Consider the following 16,541-nt stretch of genomic DNA (forward strand, 5'->3'; position numbering starts at 1 on the left):
CTCTTTGGTTTTTCCTATGTTAAATTTAATTTTATTACAGCAAATTCTATGAATTGATCTCCTTTTGGTGCATGAATCGGGGAGGAGATGAGAAGATAATTATGAGAGGAACATGAGGTGAAGGAGGAGGTAAGCTGTAAGCATAGTCGGAGAATCAAATGATCGTGAATTGAATTGGCTTTAATTTTTGTTTTAGAAGCATTTTTTTCCATTGGTTTTTTCCACGTGGCTCTTTGAATCACGGTTAGCAAACTTGAGACTTTCGTTTTATATATATAGAATAGAATGATGATTGATTGATAAATAATAATCACGGTACTTGAGATTCCCGGGTGACCCGAATTCGATTTCTCGACCAAAGAAGTCTCGGTGGTAGCATCGAGAGTCTCTACTGCAGCTGCTGGGACAGTGCGCTGGCAAGTGGGCATTCGGCGTAGGGAGGCAGCGGCTATCAAAAGGGGTCCGGAGTCGGTGACAAATCCCATGGTCAGTGATGGGTTTCAAAATACAACCGCTGCTATCAAAGGTGGTGGAATGAGGACGGGACCATAATAGGGTGGGACTAAGAAGGGTCGAAAACCTGGATAGGGGTCATAACTCACAACTCTTTCCCTTCTCATTTGGCCACGCGAAAGAAGTAAGCACCAGTCGCATCTCAAAAGCGTCTACTCTCTCAAAACCAGTTGTCATTCGTATACAACCTGTCATCCAAGGAAATTCCAGACTCCAGAAGCGTGCGTGACTTGTTGTTTTTAATAACAAACAATTGTCTGATGATCAACAAATGTGTAAGGATCAAGGGAGTGATAAGGTGTTGTTATGGAGTGATAAGGCAGTCACATGGAGAGATAAGGAAGACTACTTGGAGAGATAAGGCAGGTCCTTCACATATTCCTCCACAATCGGATTGGTTTGCTGAATAATGAGTTGTCCCAGGTGAAACTTATTCGAGGCAAGTGTTAGTTCAATCAAACAAGAGCAAGATCAAGCTTATCCTTCCTACCAGAACAAACAGTACTTAACAAATGTACTGATCGATCAAGGGTGGAGCTTATTCTTATCTACAAGTCATGTTACTCTTGTACAACAACTTATGATAGGATTAGTTATCATGTATAGCATTAGGTAGTCAAGGTCTTGCTATATAGCTGCTTGTGTTCAACGTTAAAACATGCTCAATAAAAAAAAACTACAATTCTCAATTTCTTTCTGTTTTGGCGTGCCTGTCCACTGTCGTGGATTCTGGTTTTTGGTTCGGCGTTGCTGTGTGGTTTCAGCCTTTAGCGGAGAGCCAACCAGATGTTTGTAGAAATGCTCGTGTGGAATGGGTGGACAGTGTCTACAATGATTTACTCAATCCCCAAACAAATTAAGTCATATTGTCAATAAAGATGTTAATTCTTCTTCTAAATAATTAAATTTCATTTGGCCAATATATTAAATTTGTCCATTCCCAATCCCAAACCCCAAGTCACCTGCCCGTCTAACAAGTAGAACAACATCAAGCATAACTTGAACCAATCAACCAACCCTAAACCAAGCATTGAGAGTGCGATCGTAGGGAGCTTGCTTTGAATCAGCAAATCTTATTTCATTGATTCTCGACAAAAAATCTACAGCTACAGCTTCAGCTTCACTACAATAATACTTCTCACGTAATGTTTGCCATCAAGCCACGTGAAGTATCCGAACGCATAGTCTGAAGAATTATTATCAGCCTTGACCTCCAGAGTAACATTGAATGTCTTTTCTTCTCCTGTTTCCTTGAAATGAAGTGTCCTTGGATTAACATAAACTGACACTCCTGTTGGCTCTTTAATAATCACACTATATTTTCCTGGAGTACCAACATTCTTCACCGTTCTTGATACGGTAATTCGACCTTGCAAATCTGGAATTGTTAGTGATGGATAATTCAAGTTTGCAACACTAAAGAACGTGGGACACGTGAAAGGCCTATCAGAAAATCTCCTGATAATGCTTTGATTGTAGCCATGTGCACATAGAAAGTTTAGGTAGTCATTAGCAGTCAAGTCATAAACAAGACCTGGATCAGCAGCACGGCTTGGATGAACATGTCCTGCCCCGTAGTCAAACGGAGTTGCATTTCTCTGTGATTCATTCTGTATAAACGCATTGGTGTTGTCTTTTTTTGTTGCTACAAAAAAAGAAGCAGCATTTGAGCATGATCATGAACAGATTTATCTGGTGATTGACAAGGGGTAAAACTAGGGATGAGTGTAAACGCCCGGGTATAGGTATTTTTGACATACCTAAGTAAAAGTAAAAGTAAAACAAATGTTCATACCAGATGTCATGAATAGCAGATTTGATAGCAGCTGGACTCCAATCTGGATAGAGTGCTCTAATAAGGCCCACTATGCCAGTGACATGAGAGCATGATACTGAAGTTCCATTTCTTATCCTGAAAACTTCTCCACCAGATATAGCTCTTGGATATGCAGAATAAGCAGCAAGTATGTCGACTCCTGGTGCAGTGATATCCGGCTGAAATAATAAATATCAATTGTCAATCATGCACAAGAAATGTATGTAAACCTGAAGAGTGATATTGATTGAAGTAGTAACAAACCTTGAGAATGGCTGGCTGAACCATGTTGGGTCCCCTAGATGAGAAATCAGCCATTATAGGAGCTCGCACTTTTTCCAATTGTAGGTTTGGATATCTGTTTATTAACACAATCAATCAAGTTTTGAGAATTTGATAAGTTCCGAAAATGTAAAGAAGCCAAGTAACTGACATAGAAACTTACTCGACATGGTCGTTATAAGCAAAGGCAGCTTTACCATATGTTGAACTAATATTTGAAGTGGAGGAGATATGATGTGATGTTCCCTAGAAACGCAAATTAGACGACGGAATACATTCAGTTGACACTGATATATTATGCGTAGCCGAAGGTCTAAGAAAGCATGAAATAATTAGAGGAAGTATCAAATATTACCTTGAGGTTGTTCATAGGCAAACGATCAATTGTGCTTGCACCAACTGTGATTATCCAAGGAGACACATTGTCAACTCTCCCTGGCTCTGGTCCTGAGTTGCCCGCAGAACAAACCACAACTATGCCTTGTTTAACGGCATGGAAGGCACCGATTGATATCACATCCTTAAAAAACTCCGATGGGCCAAAATTAGCAATTGCCACTGAAATGACATCGACCCCATCACTTATGGCAGCATCAAAGCCAGCCAAGATGTCCGCCTCCAGGCAATTTATCCAACACACCTTGTAAGCAGCGAGGCGGGCTTTTGGCGAGCCCCCCTTTGCATTTCCATATGCGTAAGTTTGATAATTTACACGAGGCGCAAAGTTTCCCCCCTGCTATCGTTAATGAGTGGGTTCCATGGCCATTGATATCCCGGCAACTATCAGGGGTATGTTCCACTCCAAATCTTGCTCTCGCAGCACTGCTAAAATACCTAGCTCCTATCAACTTCCTGAACATTACAACACTAAAAAAACATTAGCTATCACAAACAATTGATATCAATATGTCTTTTATAAAGTTGTGTTATATATATAGAACATTTGCAGCAAATGAATATGAGAGTACTTATTGCATTGGATTGGATTATCTGTCTTGTCCTCCTCACAGCGACCTTTCCATCTCAGCGGCACTGGTCCATATCCTTCATCACGGAAGCTCGCTCGCTGTGGCCAAACACCTAAAATTTGCGGGAAAAATGATGTTCTCCCCTGCACAATATATTTCATTGGAAACAGATACTTCGATTATAAAACTTACCACTATCAAGATTTGCGATGATGACATCTTCGCCAAACCTTGACTTGTTCCAAACTGAGCTCCTTGGAACTTCTCCACTTTTCGTCTCTAGTCCAAGGAAACCCCATGACCGGGTCGTTTGCAATTTTCTTTCGTTGCTCTGGAAAACCGAGATAACGTCTGGATGTTCTGCATTGATCAAATTATAAAATTAGGAGAACATATGGACCACGAAAACTTTCATCAACTCAGACAAAAACATGAAAGAATAACAAAGAGGAAGAGAAGAGATGAAGAGGAAATTGATAGATAGAGTTAACATTAAATTGAAGCATAAGTTCGTACTCTGAATCTCTATTGCTTCTTCCTCGTGAAGCATAGCAGCAAAGCCATTTATGTTTCTGGTATAGTGGTAGAAAATGGCATCTTTGGCTTTCTTTGTGTTACTGCCATCAAAATACAACAAACAAGTCAATTAATCTTCACAAGTACGCTAGTTGAAACATAAGGGTGATCTTTTGGAAAGATATCTACTACCTTTTCAAGGAGAGGCCCAGCAACTCAAAATGAGAATTCTTGGCATTGTCAACATCCATAGATGTTGGCTGTTTACCATGCATGTGTGACCCCAAATACACAATGTAAACCTTTTTGACAGTGGATGGTTCCATGTTGATGATTTTGTTCCCTGATTGTGCTAATATGAAATGTGATATGGTGACTAAGGAAAGACACAAAAAATACAAGGGAAAATGATGTTGAGGAGCCATTATATATTGATAAGATCAGGGAGGTAATGTATGTCGGAATATATGTGACTAAGGGAAGCTAACCTTTGAACATATATCGTGGTTATAGGTTCAAGTGAAGTAATTAAGCTGTATGGTGCTTATATATATAGAGAGAGAGAGAGCTTGAGATACATGTTGATATCTGCTATCTTTTGTTTTCTTTTAGCACACAAATACACAGAATTCTTAAAACTGATAGAAAGTGTTCATCGCTAATGACTAAACCAATAAGGCAATGGTGATTTATATGGAAGGACTTCTTGGCTAAGAACTTTTTAAAATGATTGTTAAGTGTTTCCCAGGTATGAATTCCTTAATTTCATTGAGAATTGCACCACAACCAACCTTTAAAATAACAACAAACCTAAACTAGTTTTAGCATAATGTGATTTAGATGGAGCCGTCTTGTCTAAGAACTCTTTGAAAATGATTGTTAGTGTTCCCCAGATGTGCATTATTCCTTAACTGCGTTATGGGGACTGCACCAGAAGCAACCTTAAAAATAAAAACAAACCTAAACTAACTAGGCTTCCATATAATGCACCGATTTTTAACGTAATATTCCTCAATGCTTTTGCGTAAGAAAATCTAACGAAGTTGACCAAATACATGGTATTATGTTTAATATACCTTGACTTCATATCTCATGCATGTAATATAATGGGCTTTTACACAATGAGGACAAAAACTAAAATTTGTATTCCAATAAGGATAACTTCAAAAAATTTAGGAAAAAAAAGACAAAACCTACAAACTTACCCAAATACTCATTTCTTGTAAAAGATCGAAAGCTCTCTCCTTATAAACTAGTGAATCAGACCTCAGGACGCCCTCCATCATATCTCGACAACAAACCTCACATAATAATGTATACAATATCTTGGGTTTTTATCTAACGGTCTAAAATTATGATACATTTTCTTTGTTGAATTTGATTTTTGTTCAGACAAAAAATATATATTTGGATTCATCAATGGGGCTATAGTGGACTCTAGGGATGGTCAATTTGCCCCACTCGGATTAAACCAAATTTGGACATAACTTATATGTCCGAAATATGTGTTCAAATATAAAATTTTAGCCTGTTTAAAATCATGTCAAGGTTCAAAAACAGAAATTTTATCCGATTTATTTATCTGAACTCTAACCCGAATTAGATTATTGTCTTGTATACTTATTCGGATTCAAATCAATCAATATTTGGTTAATTAAGTATGTTCGAAATTCAATCCGCATAATGTTCTAAACATAAATATTTCGTGGACATGTAAAACTGACCCAAAACCGATTTTTGCCACCCAAGTTGAAGTGCACTCTAGTGTAGTTTATCTACAGCAGAGTAGGTGCGTAACCAAGTAACCATTCTCCACGCGGCATAACAACTATTCAGAGTTTAGACAATAGATTCTGTGATTCTCTACATCCTGGACCACGTCGGCTCCGTACGTCGTGTATCCACACAAAAAATTATCTTTTTACTTATTAAATTTTATAAAAAAAATTGCACTCCAAGAAAATGAAATAAAAACGTGTTTGTCTTGCCTTCCCCTATTATCTTTTTACCGGAGATTAATCATTTAGTAAAAATGATTTACTACAGGACATACTAAAATAAAAATACTTTAATACAAAAGGTTAAATTATTTACTGAATAAAAAATTAATATATGAATTTTTTTAATGAAATATATAGTTTTGCACAAAGAATGCTTGACCATGATTCATGGGGATTAAAAAGACGTGGAAAGATATAGAAGTGAAAATACAGCATATACGCGGAGTGAGCGGGTACCGCCGGTACGCGTATATCAAACATCTTGATGCTACAAAAGCAGTCCCCGTTTTTAGCAAACATGTTAAATTCCAAGCAAAACAAAATCACAACCTCTTTTTTCGATAATCGATGAACCACCTAACTAAAAATACTCTTCGGACAATTGAGAGAGCGTAAATCTCAGACTAAGAGGCTCATGCGTATGGAAGTTTCTCACCTGTCAACAAGGTAAGCCCTGGGCCGATACCTAGTGCGCGAAGATCCACTTGCATACACACGCAGGCGGGCCGAAGCCCACATACAGGCTAGGTGGCCACCAAGAAATACGCTTCGGGTTGGAATCGAATCTTGGACGCAATTGCACCTATCCCAGTTGATTACCAATGGAACCATCTCTCAGTGGTTAACCACAACATTGTAATTCTCAAAAATGATAAAAAGATATCAGCAATTAGTATCCTAGTTATTTTATAATTTGAAGTATAGGATTTAAGTGAATTTATGAGCTCTACATGTCTCACATGATGCACATAAAATCTTATGCGTACAACTCAGTAGTTGAAATAGCTGTGATACCAGCGCTAGGATCCATATCACTTTATAATTCCTGAGTACAACGAGGGAGTACCGTCAATATCCATGTGGTCATGTGTTGAGTTTTCATTCAACTTATCCTATCTTCATGTGTCAAATTTATTATGTGTTTGCAACTCTGATGGCATAAGTTTAGGCTCATAGTGAATGTTGAAATGACAAATTAATTTATATGATGTCATTTTCGATTATGAAAAAAAAGGCTTTGTTGGTGACCGAGTGTTGTTTTGCCAGTTCATATGGACACTAATGATATGCAAGAAAGTTCTTGGATCATGAAGGCTCCACTTGTGGTTAGACCTTGCTAAAAATTACAAGACAAGACATTGCGATAAACTTTAAACCTATCTCATAAGCAGAATTGTTTCAAATGCTTTTCATTTTCCTGATAAACTTTATTCGTGCCTAATTATAGGTTTAAAGCTGGATTCATTTATAACTTTGTTGTTGTTTTATTATATTTTTTATTAAAGAGAGGTGGTATGATCTTTCCTATACTTCAATGCTAGTGACTATTTTAATTTGCCTAGATAATTCCACCACCATCCACGATCCACCATTACTTTTTAGTTTTTCTGTCAGGATCAATGGTATTTTGAAGGGAGACGGTATCCTCACCCCTTTTAGTAATCGCACCCTAAATAGTTTATTTGTATTTTTTATTTTATTTTATGTTTTATTTAATATTTGAACATTAAATTCACATTCACATAATTAGTTTTCTCACACCCAACAATTAAATAAACTAAACTTATTATAAAGAATTCAGGGCGTCAACGTGGGGACCAACCAAAGTCCATGCCTACATGTCCAACCCAACAAAATGACATTGTTGTAGCGTTCCCATCTCATTCATACCAACAATATTGTAATATTGTTTGTTTTGGGTTGTCCGGTCACGTGATACATATACAACAAAATTTAAAGAATTCACATAAAGGACATCAGCGTGGGGTCCAACCAAAATCCTTACCCACATGTTCAGCCCAACAAAATGACATTGTTGTAACGTTGCCATCCCATTCCCTTAAGCCTAAGAAAAGGCTTTATTAATAGAGTGGAGCTAGCCCTTATAAATGGGTACTATATGCTCACATCTTGCGATGTGATATATTAACAACTTTCATTACCAAAAAAATTTAACCTTCCTGCTTAAAAGTACAAGCCAAGACTTGGTACTGCAAAGGTTGGCCGGCCTTACTTGGGAGAAAATTGAAGGCAACCAAAGAGGTACATGCATGCTCACCAATCTTGATTCAATTATGGAACTTTTGTATCATTGAGAAATTATGTATGTGTACATATTGTTAGGTGTATTCCTCTCAAAGTCTTGGTTGCAATAGAAAGCATATCTATATGATGATACCACTTTTAGACCACCAACTAAAGGTAGATACGTAGCATTGCCGAGATGAGCAAAATATCATCTCATACAAGTATATCTCGGGAGAATTTACCTCATTTTAGTTATACAAGCACCACGTATCAATTAAGGCTTACCTCGGACCCAAGAAACCTATCTTGGGATCGAGAATCCTATCTCCATTTACGACAATGGCGTTCTTTGAGATAACATAGTTCTTTAACAAGAAGTTCCTATCTCAATTCAAAGAATCAAATAGAAGATATGAATTCTACTCCATCAGGTATTAGAAATTAGTTCATTGAATTTGTTTCTTTTCCTAGGTATATTTGAATTTTCGTTTTTCCTTTTATAGATATATTTTCATTTTTTTTTTCTTTATAGTTCTATTTTTCTGATTTGTCCTAACTTGTTAATTACAGTCATGTCCAGCCATTATGATTGCTACAAGCCCGTTTGTCATGGGAAGTTCACTTGCTTCTAGCCCATTCCATACTCAATTCATCTATACCATTTACTGGCCCATCTCTATTTTACAATTTTACAAGTGCATGGCCCACCATTCAAAGAATCAAACACACACACACAAATATAATATATTTACATGATGTCACTGTAAATTTCTGTACTAGTTAATCAACAATTTTATGGAAAATATATGCCATTTTAATTAAATAAATATAATGCCCTTTTGAAAAATACATAATTTTGACAATATCCTTTTTGTTTTAGGTTCAGCGGGATAAGTGCATTAAAAAGGGACAAATTTTTGGAGATGGTGGCGAACTCACTTTGGGTAAAAACGTATTAGTAGCTTATATGCCGTGGGAGGGTTACAATTATGAAGATGCGCTACTCATTAGCGAGCGTCTGGTATATGGAGATATTTATTTTAAACTATATATGATTAAAATGATATTTCAATAATCTAAGCATTATTTCATTGTAATTTTTTACTCTAATCAAACACGGCAAAGGAAACCAATAATACCCAAAAAGTAATATGATAGTGTGATCCAACTATTTTCAAGCATCATCTTTTCATTTTCATCTCCACTTTTAATTTCGCGAACCAAACGAGACCTTATAAGAAACAATGCGTTAAAATTCTATTCATGCGCATTTGCTCACTTTTTTTATTTTTTTCTTTTGAAAAGGTCATAGACCAAGGTATAGATTGATTTTTGCCTTTCTCGAATTTTTCCTTTTTCCTTTTATGAGTATATTTGAGTTTTTTCTTTCTCCTTTTTATAGGGATAGTTGAATGTGCCTACAGTCACCAAACTTGTCTTCCCCTACTCCATCCCTCTGCTTGTCTCTAGCCTTGTCCCGGTCTCAAAACTCTCTTAGTTCTTCCCCAAGAGTGGGAGTTGTACTCTTTGTCTCCTCTCTTCCAACATACAATATTATATCCCTTCAATAATGGCCTCTCACAATGTTGCCCTTGTATTTTTTGTGCCTTTCCTTGGTCACATTCTTACAATCCAACTTAGCACAATCAGATAACTATGTCCACATGTACCCATCAGCTGTTAAAAAGGCAAGTATATATAATTTATTCATTGCATTTCAAACCCTTTTAATGTTAGCCATATAGGTTTCTAATAAATTACACATCACAATTAAAACATAAAATATTCAAGATAACAGAAAAATCATTTTAAATTGTTCTAGACAATTTTTCATTAATTAGAAATCATCTATCATCATGTATGTATGTCAATCAATAATTATTCTGTTGTATGAGTGTGTATCAATTAATAATTATAATTTATAAATTAACCCTACATGGTACTCTGTATATTTATTAGAAAAATATAAGTATTTTTTTTGTAATATATACATTCTATATATAATATATATATGTATAATGTTTAAAGAAAATATTAAAATTTTAAGTGGCTAGTGAGGAGAAATACATGTATTTTTAGAAAGATGTATAATTTATTTCACATTATAAAGTGACTATTTTGGGGTTTGGATATTCGAAAATAAACATATTAGTGCCCACTTTTGAAAGTTGGACACTTAGGTTCAGAAAAAATATTTTGCCATATAAGTACATTTTTTTCCACTAAGTATCTATTTTAAAAAAATTAACAACTTTAAAAAATTAACAACTACATAAATCTAAAAAATACCTAGATCTAAGACATCTACCCTCCATCTCCACCATTGCCACGTTTACCTCCATCTCCACCACCATCGCACCTTCACAATCATCTTCTTTATAGGTACTTATGTGTCCATATGTTTTTGAGTGAATCTAGATATCCAAAAGTCTTTTTAAAAGTACCGGCTTGAAATTTTTCCCTAGATATTTAGTAGTGTACTTCCAAATTTTTGCCCAAATTTGAGGATGGGCTTGAGCCACTCTAGGCCTAAACTAGTTCTGCCCCTGCTAATAATATTGTTGTTGAATTGCCCCTAGCTAATCCTCAACATACCATAACAAAATCAAGGTACCAAACTTGATAATTTGGTGTGGGACTGTTCATGATTTGAGTATCAACGCTAAACATTTGTGGGTAATTCGAGGTTTAATCTTGTTAGCAAACTTGTTCGTCACAAGTCCGCGATATGAAAAAAAATGTCAAGTGTTATTCACTTCATTGTGTCCAATACATATATGCATTATTTCCTTTAAGCCACATAATGAAATGAAGGATTTTAATTTGTTCATTTTGAAAGTACATTAAAATGCAACCAGCTTCCCCATACTTCATAGCTTTCTCTCTTCTTGTTCTGAGATAAGTTTATGATCACTTGCAATGATACCAAGGCTATCCCTGCCACCAGCCTCTCTACTCATCAACTCATGTGCGTCCTTAGGCTTTATTCCAGCACTACGTACTAAATCAATGGCACAAGCTTGAACTTCAGGAAATTTTCTCTGCGATCTCATCATATATGTGGTTTGTGGAAGGTGAAGTTGATGATTATGTTCGCGTACAAAATCATTATACTACATACTTACCACTTCTTCGTTTCAATTTGAACAAGTAGCCTTGCATGACAATTTGTTCTTGTCTCATCTCTATGGCTGCTATGAACCCTGCGTTTATCTTCTAAACGGACACCATGTTTAGAACATACGAATCCCCTTGTTGTAACTTTTTCATCTAACTTGCTTCTATTTAAAAAACTCTTTCTTGTCGAGAATCCAACTTGTTTTCCATAATGGCACCAATGCTCCCAAGCCTCATCAAGTGTATCAAATTCCATGTCCATGTAAGGTGTCCAATCTTTCTCACTATTGACCATCATGTTCACAACCTGTAATATCATTAAGAAAACCACAAACCACTAAAAAATTGGATTTTCAAAGCAAAGGGGGATCTTGCACACTATATTACAATAAACTACACATAAATGAATACTATTTTGCTTCATACTATTTAATATAAAGGCTGAGACCCACACAATTGAAAAAAATTTAATAAAAAAACAAACCTACAAGTTTTAGGCAAGGGTGATGGGACCCATGTCTTTTTGGCAAGAATCTCACGCCAAACCCAAAACGGTTCAAGAAAAAGCTCCATTTGAGGGCGGTTTCATTCTCAAATTTATGCCGTTCAGTGAGACGGTATCGCTCGGCTCTGCGGACCGCATCACCAAAAGCAGCCCTTGTAGCAAATGGGCTAGATGAATTGAGTGTGGAGTGGGCTAGAAGCAAGTGAACTTCACATGACAAATGGGCTTGTCGCAATCACGTGGATGGACACGATTGTAATTAACAAGTTGGGACAAATCAGATATGTAGAAACTATAAAGAAAAAAAATTCAAATATATCTATAAAAGGAAAAAGGAAAATTCAAATATACCTAGAAAAGGAAACAAATTCAAATATACCTATGAAAGGAAAATTTTCAAATATACCTATAAAAGGAAAAAATAAAAATTCAAATATACCTATAAAAGAAAAACATTCAAATATACCTATAAAAGGAAAAAAAAAATTCAAATATACCTATAAAAGGAAAAAATAAAAATTCAAATATACCTATAAAAGGAAAAAGGAAAAATCAAATATAACTAGAAAAGGAAAAACATTCAACTATACCTATAAAAGGAAAAGAACAAATTCTAATATATCTGTAAAAGGTAATCGAGTAAATGCGTATGAATTTTTGCAACATCCTGTATAAATACGTTGCAATCAAACAGACATCTTTCAATTCAAAAACAAGAAACCACGAAGGAAAATAAAAGAAGCAAGAAGTGATGGAAAAGAATTTCTTCGTCATCCTCTTTGTTATGGCATTATGTTAGTGTCTCTCCCTCTCACTTTTTAAATTAATATATGTGAAATTCTTAATTGTTTGATAATATAATCATCAGATCTTTCAGTTGTGTTGTAAAATAATAGAATATTAGTCTGTGAGATCAAATTATAACGTAATTTAAAAGGTTACTAATGGATTCTGTTTTTGTTTTGTTTTGCATGTATATGTATATATAGGTGTGTCATTCTCCAGTATTCTAATGATAGAAGCGCAATATACTCCATGTTCTACTCAGAAAGATTGCGATATAGTCAAAACCCTATGTTCTGTTCCCCTCAAGTGTACTGATCACAAATGTCTATGTTGTGAGGACCCAAGCCACTGTTATTAAGACATCAATAAGAGATCACAAATGTCTATGTTGTGAGGACCCAAGCCATCGTTAAGACATCATGTAATAATCATCAATAAGAGGCGTTAGTTAAAGTGAAAAATTATGTTGCACCTTGTCTGTTCTATTAAACCATTTTGTATTCGAAACTTGTAGAAATTCTGGGCCCCCATTGTCTTCCCCTAAAAGGCTTATTAGAGGGAATGAGGGCTTGCTATTATATACAGGATTTTTGCTGGGTTATTACCCGATGTGGGACTTTTGTCCAACACCCCCTCGCACTCGTGGACTAGGTATCTCTGTCCAAGGCCCAACGAGTGGACTTCTTATCGAGGACGAGTGCACACCTGTTCCGATACCATGTAGAAATTCTGGGCTCCCATTGTCTTCCCCCTAAAAGGCCTATTAGAGGGAAGGAGGGCTTGCTATTATATACAGGATTTTTGCCGGATTATTACCCGATGTGAGACTTTTGTCCAACAAAACTCTTAATCTTCTCTACGTACCAACGAGAGGTGGTTCGGTTGGCAATCGACTGGGTTAGGCATATGTGTGCCCAAAGTTTTATTCAAATGAGAAACAAATTTCTCAACGGTATTTCAAAAAAAAAAAAATCATATTCTCTATGTTAACTGTTCAAATATCACTTTTTCATAATTTATATTATCTTTATTCAACTACAATTGCATCGCAATTTCTATCCTAAATCTATGTGATTAAATATTCAAAATTTATACAGTAGTGCTAAGTAGCCTATCTAGTGGTAGCCCATGAGAGCCCTAGTCTTTTAAATGAAATTTTAAAACGTCTTAAATCTCAAAATACATGTTAGCCTTTATAAAAATTACACATTCAAAATCAGCACATAAAATTCTTTCTAACAAGATCCATTGTCGATGAGTTTTATCAGATAAATCTTAATTAATTTTTTTTTTCAATGGAATTTCAAAAACAAATGAATTTAGAACTAAAATAATGAATTCTAGATTGTGCTTTAAAAAACAATAGAATCTACATTAAAATAATAAATTTTGAACAATAAATTATGGGATAAAAGAGTGGAAAAAAAATATTCCATTGACTAAATCAATAAAATAAACCTGTTGGGCTCCTATGAGTTATCAAACTGATGGGTTACATGTCATTTTCGAAATTTATAACACAATGTCTACCACTTTGTGGAGCGAGAAGATATGATAGAAGAGATGGAATAAACTAATAAAAATGTTGGATCACACTTTTCATGCAATGTAATGTAGCGCACTGCGCGCATGCTCTATTTTTTTTGAAGAGAATGCTCTATTTTGGAGCACGTTTAACAACTACCAATATAGATAAAATTGGTTATAATATACATATTATTATATTAATATATATTTAGTAATTTATAGGCCAATACGCTTTCACTAAAAGGACCTATTAGTGGAGGGAGAGCCGGAGAAGGCACCCATTATATAGTGCTTCACCAAGCCGTATCTAAGTGATGTGGGATGTGTGATACCGATCTGGACTATCGGACTATCAAAATGAAGCTATGGACTTCCACCATCCTTTTTTTTTTACCAAGCTCAGCCATCAAAAGCCACGTGGTAGCCGAAAATCCCTTCGCAAAGCCTCGGCTATCATAGCTTCAAATGCCCAATTCGGTTGCTGGAGGACTCATCATTGGTAGCTAATAGTCCATAAGGGTTGTTCAGTCTGATCACTACAAGTCCCACCCATTGGTTGGAGGACCTAGATGTGACCAGAATAACCAAAATGATATATGTCCATAATTTTCTCTTCCATAAACTTACATAATCTATGTGGCTGTACAACTCAGCACACTAAATAAAAGATCTAATTAATTCTCTCTCATCCAGGTTTTTTTATCGTATATCCTCTTTCTCTTCTCTTTGTCGCAAACCTGCGAATTAGGTTTTGCTCATCTACAACTCCATAAACAATCAATGGCGGGTTATCTTTCTAAACGGGTCTGATTCACGAGTTTATGGTGGTTTTCAGAGCTTTCTTTTTCGTGTTGTGTGATTGTAGACGTTGTCAAGTTTTATAGCAATTCGTTCATCGCAAAGAAAGAAGATACAAACATTCAATGCTTTGTCCAGGTTAGTCTACATAAGTTTACGAATTCTATGATAAGCACATAATATTTCGTCTATGAACTAAAATACAATTATCTACATTTTTGATAAGGCAAACACAATTTTTTTCTTTTTTGTTGATAATATGATCAAATCTCACAAATGCAATTATTTTAGGTCTGTAGTTTTGATATTTCTTTACTTTTAGGTGGATGAATGGTGAATGTAGTTTGAGGTTGTGTTTACAGTGCCTTATTACATTGTACAAATTATTAATTACATTGTGTTTGTGCTAAATTGCACTGTGCAAAACTAACCGTTATTAAATGGCAATTTTGCAGTGACGATATGGAGTTCACTCTGGAAGATGATAACCATAACCAGTTAGATCATATGGACAGTGTAGATGTACGAAAATGATATGTGTCCCTAATTTTCTCATCCCTAAACTTCTCTAATCTATGTGGCATGCCAACTTAGCATGCCACCTAGATTAAATTACAAAAATAAAAAAAGTTGTATATTTTCTCTCGTTTCTCTCTCATAGGAGTTTCTTTCCTTAGTAATCTCTCTTTCTTCTCTCACATGTCTCTCTCCTCTCTCTCGTTCTTATCTTTCTCTCTCTTTCTTCTCACAACAAGGGTGACGTTTCATGGACGCTTCCAATTCCAAAATGGCAGATCATCTGCCACTGACGCTTCTACAAGCTCAATCGCCCAACTCACCAACCATGGCTTCCTCTCTCAGTCGTGCGGTCGCCACTCGCTTCCCGTCGCTTCCAGAGCATGATTTTCTCTCTCTTCCTCCTCTGTCGCTTCTCACTCTTCACTCTCTCTTTCCTCACCATCATGTCCTCTCTCCTTTGCCAAATGCTTTCGTTTCTCTTTTTCATCTCCCATTTTAGTCTCAATAGTCAGCTGTTCTTTGGTTTATTAATCATCAATATGTGTAGTTTGGTTTTTGTGTTTATTGTTCTTGAACAATAGTGTATAGCCGTGTATGTAAAATAAGGATTGCTATTGATTGGGTTGGTCTCTGAGTTATAGAGATTGAACAGGTTGTCGAACGTAATTCTACATGAATCAGTCACAATTACATCCGTACATGAAAGACCACTCATATCATCACATCAAATAGATACATTTTCTTATTACGCAATGTAACTAATTATATTGACAGTGTAATAAGCCATTGCAAGGTTTGTTTGCGTTGTTCAAAATGGAGAAATTGTTGTGATCTATTTTGGAAAATGATGATTGGTCACGCAATTAATAACTAGACAATGTAATAAGATAAAATCCTATTGGGATGTTTTGGCTCAAATAGATACGGTTCTTTATTGCGTTGTCCTAATGGACAGTGTAACTAATTATTTTGACAGTGTAATAAGTCACTGTAAGGTTTGTTTGCGTTGTCCAAAATAAAGAAAGTGTCTTAGTGCGAGATCTCTTTTGGAAAATCATGATTAGTCACGTTATTTGCAACTAGACAATGTAATAAGGCAATATCCTATTTAGATGCTTTGACTCAAATGGATACAGCTTCTTATCACATTGTCCTATTGGATAGTG

At 35.7% G+C, this 16,541-nt stretch overlaps 1 pseudogene; it reads right to left on the minus strand.

The window, feature by feature from the left end:
* Positions 1 to 1,571: 1,571 nt before the first annotated feature.
* On the minus strand, positions 1,572 to 4,421 carry LOC120007369 (annotated as a pseudogene).
* Between the last annotated feature and the right edge of the window lie 12,120 nt (positions 4,422 to 16,541).

The sequence above is a fragment of the Tripterygium wilfordii genome, chromosome 10 (assembly GCF_013401445.1).
Source record: "Tripterygium wilfordii isolate XIE 37 chromosome 10, ASM1340144v1, whole genome shotgun sequence".
In the NCBI taxonomy this organism is placed as follows: Eukaryota; Viridiplantae; Streptophyta; class Magnoliopsida; order Celastrales; family Celastraceae; genus Tripterygium; species Tripterygium wilfordii.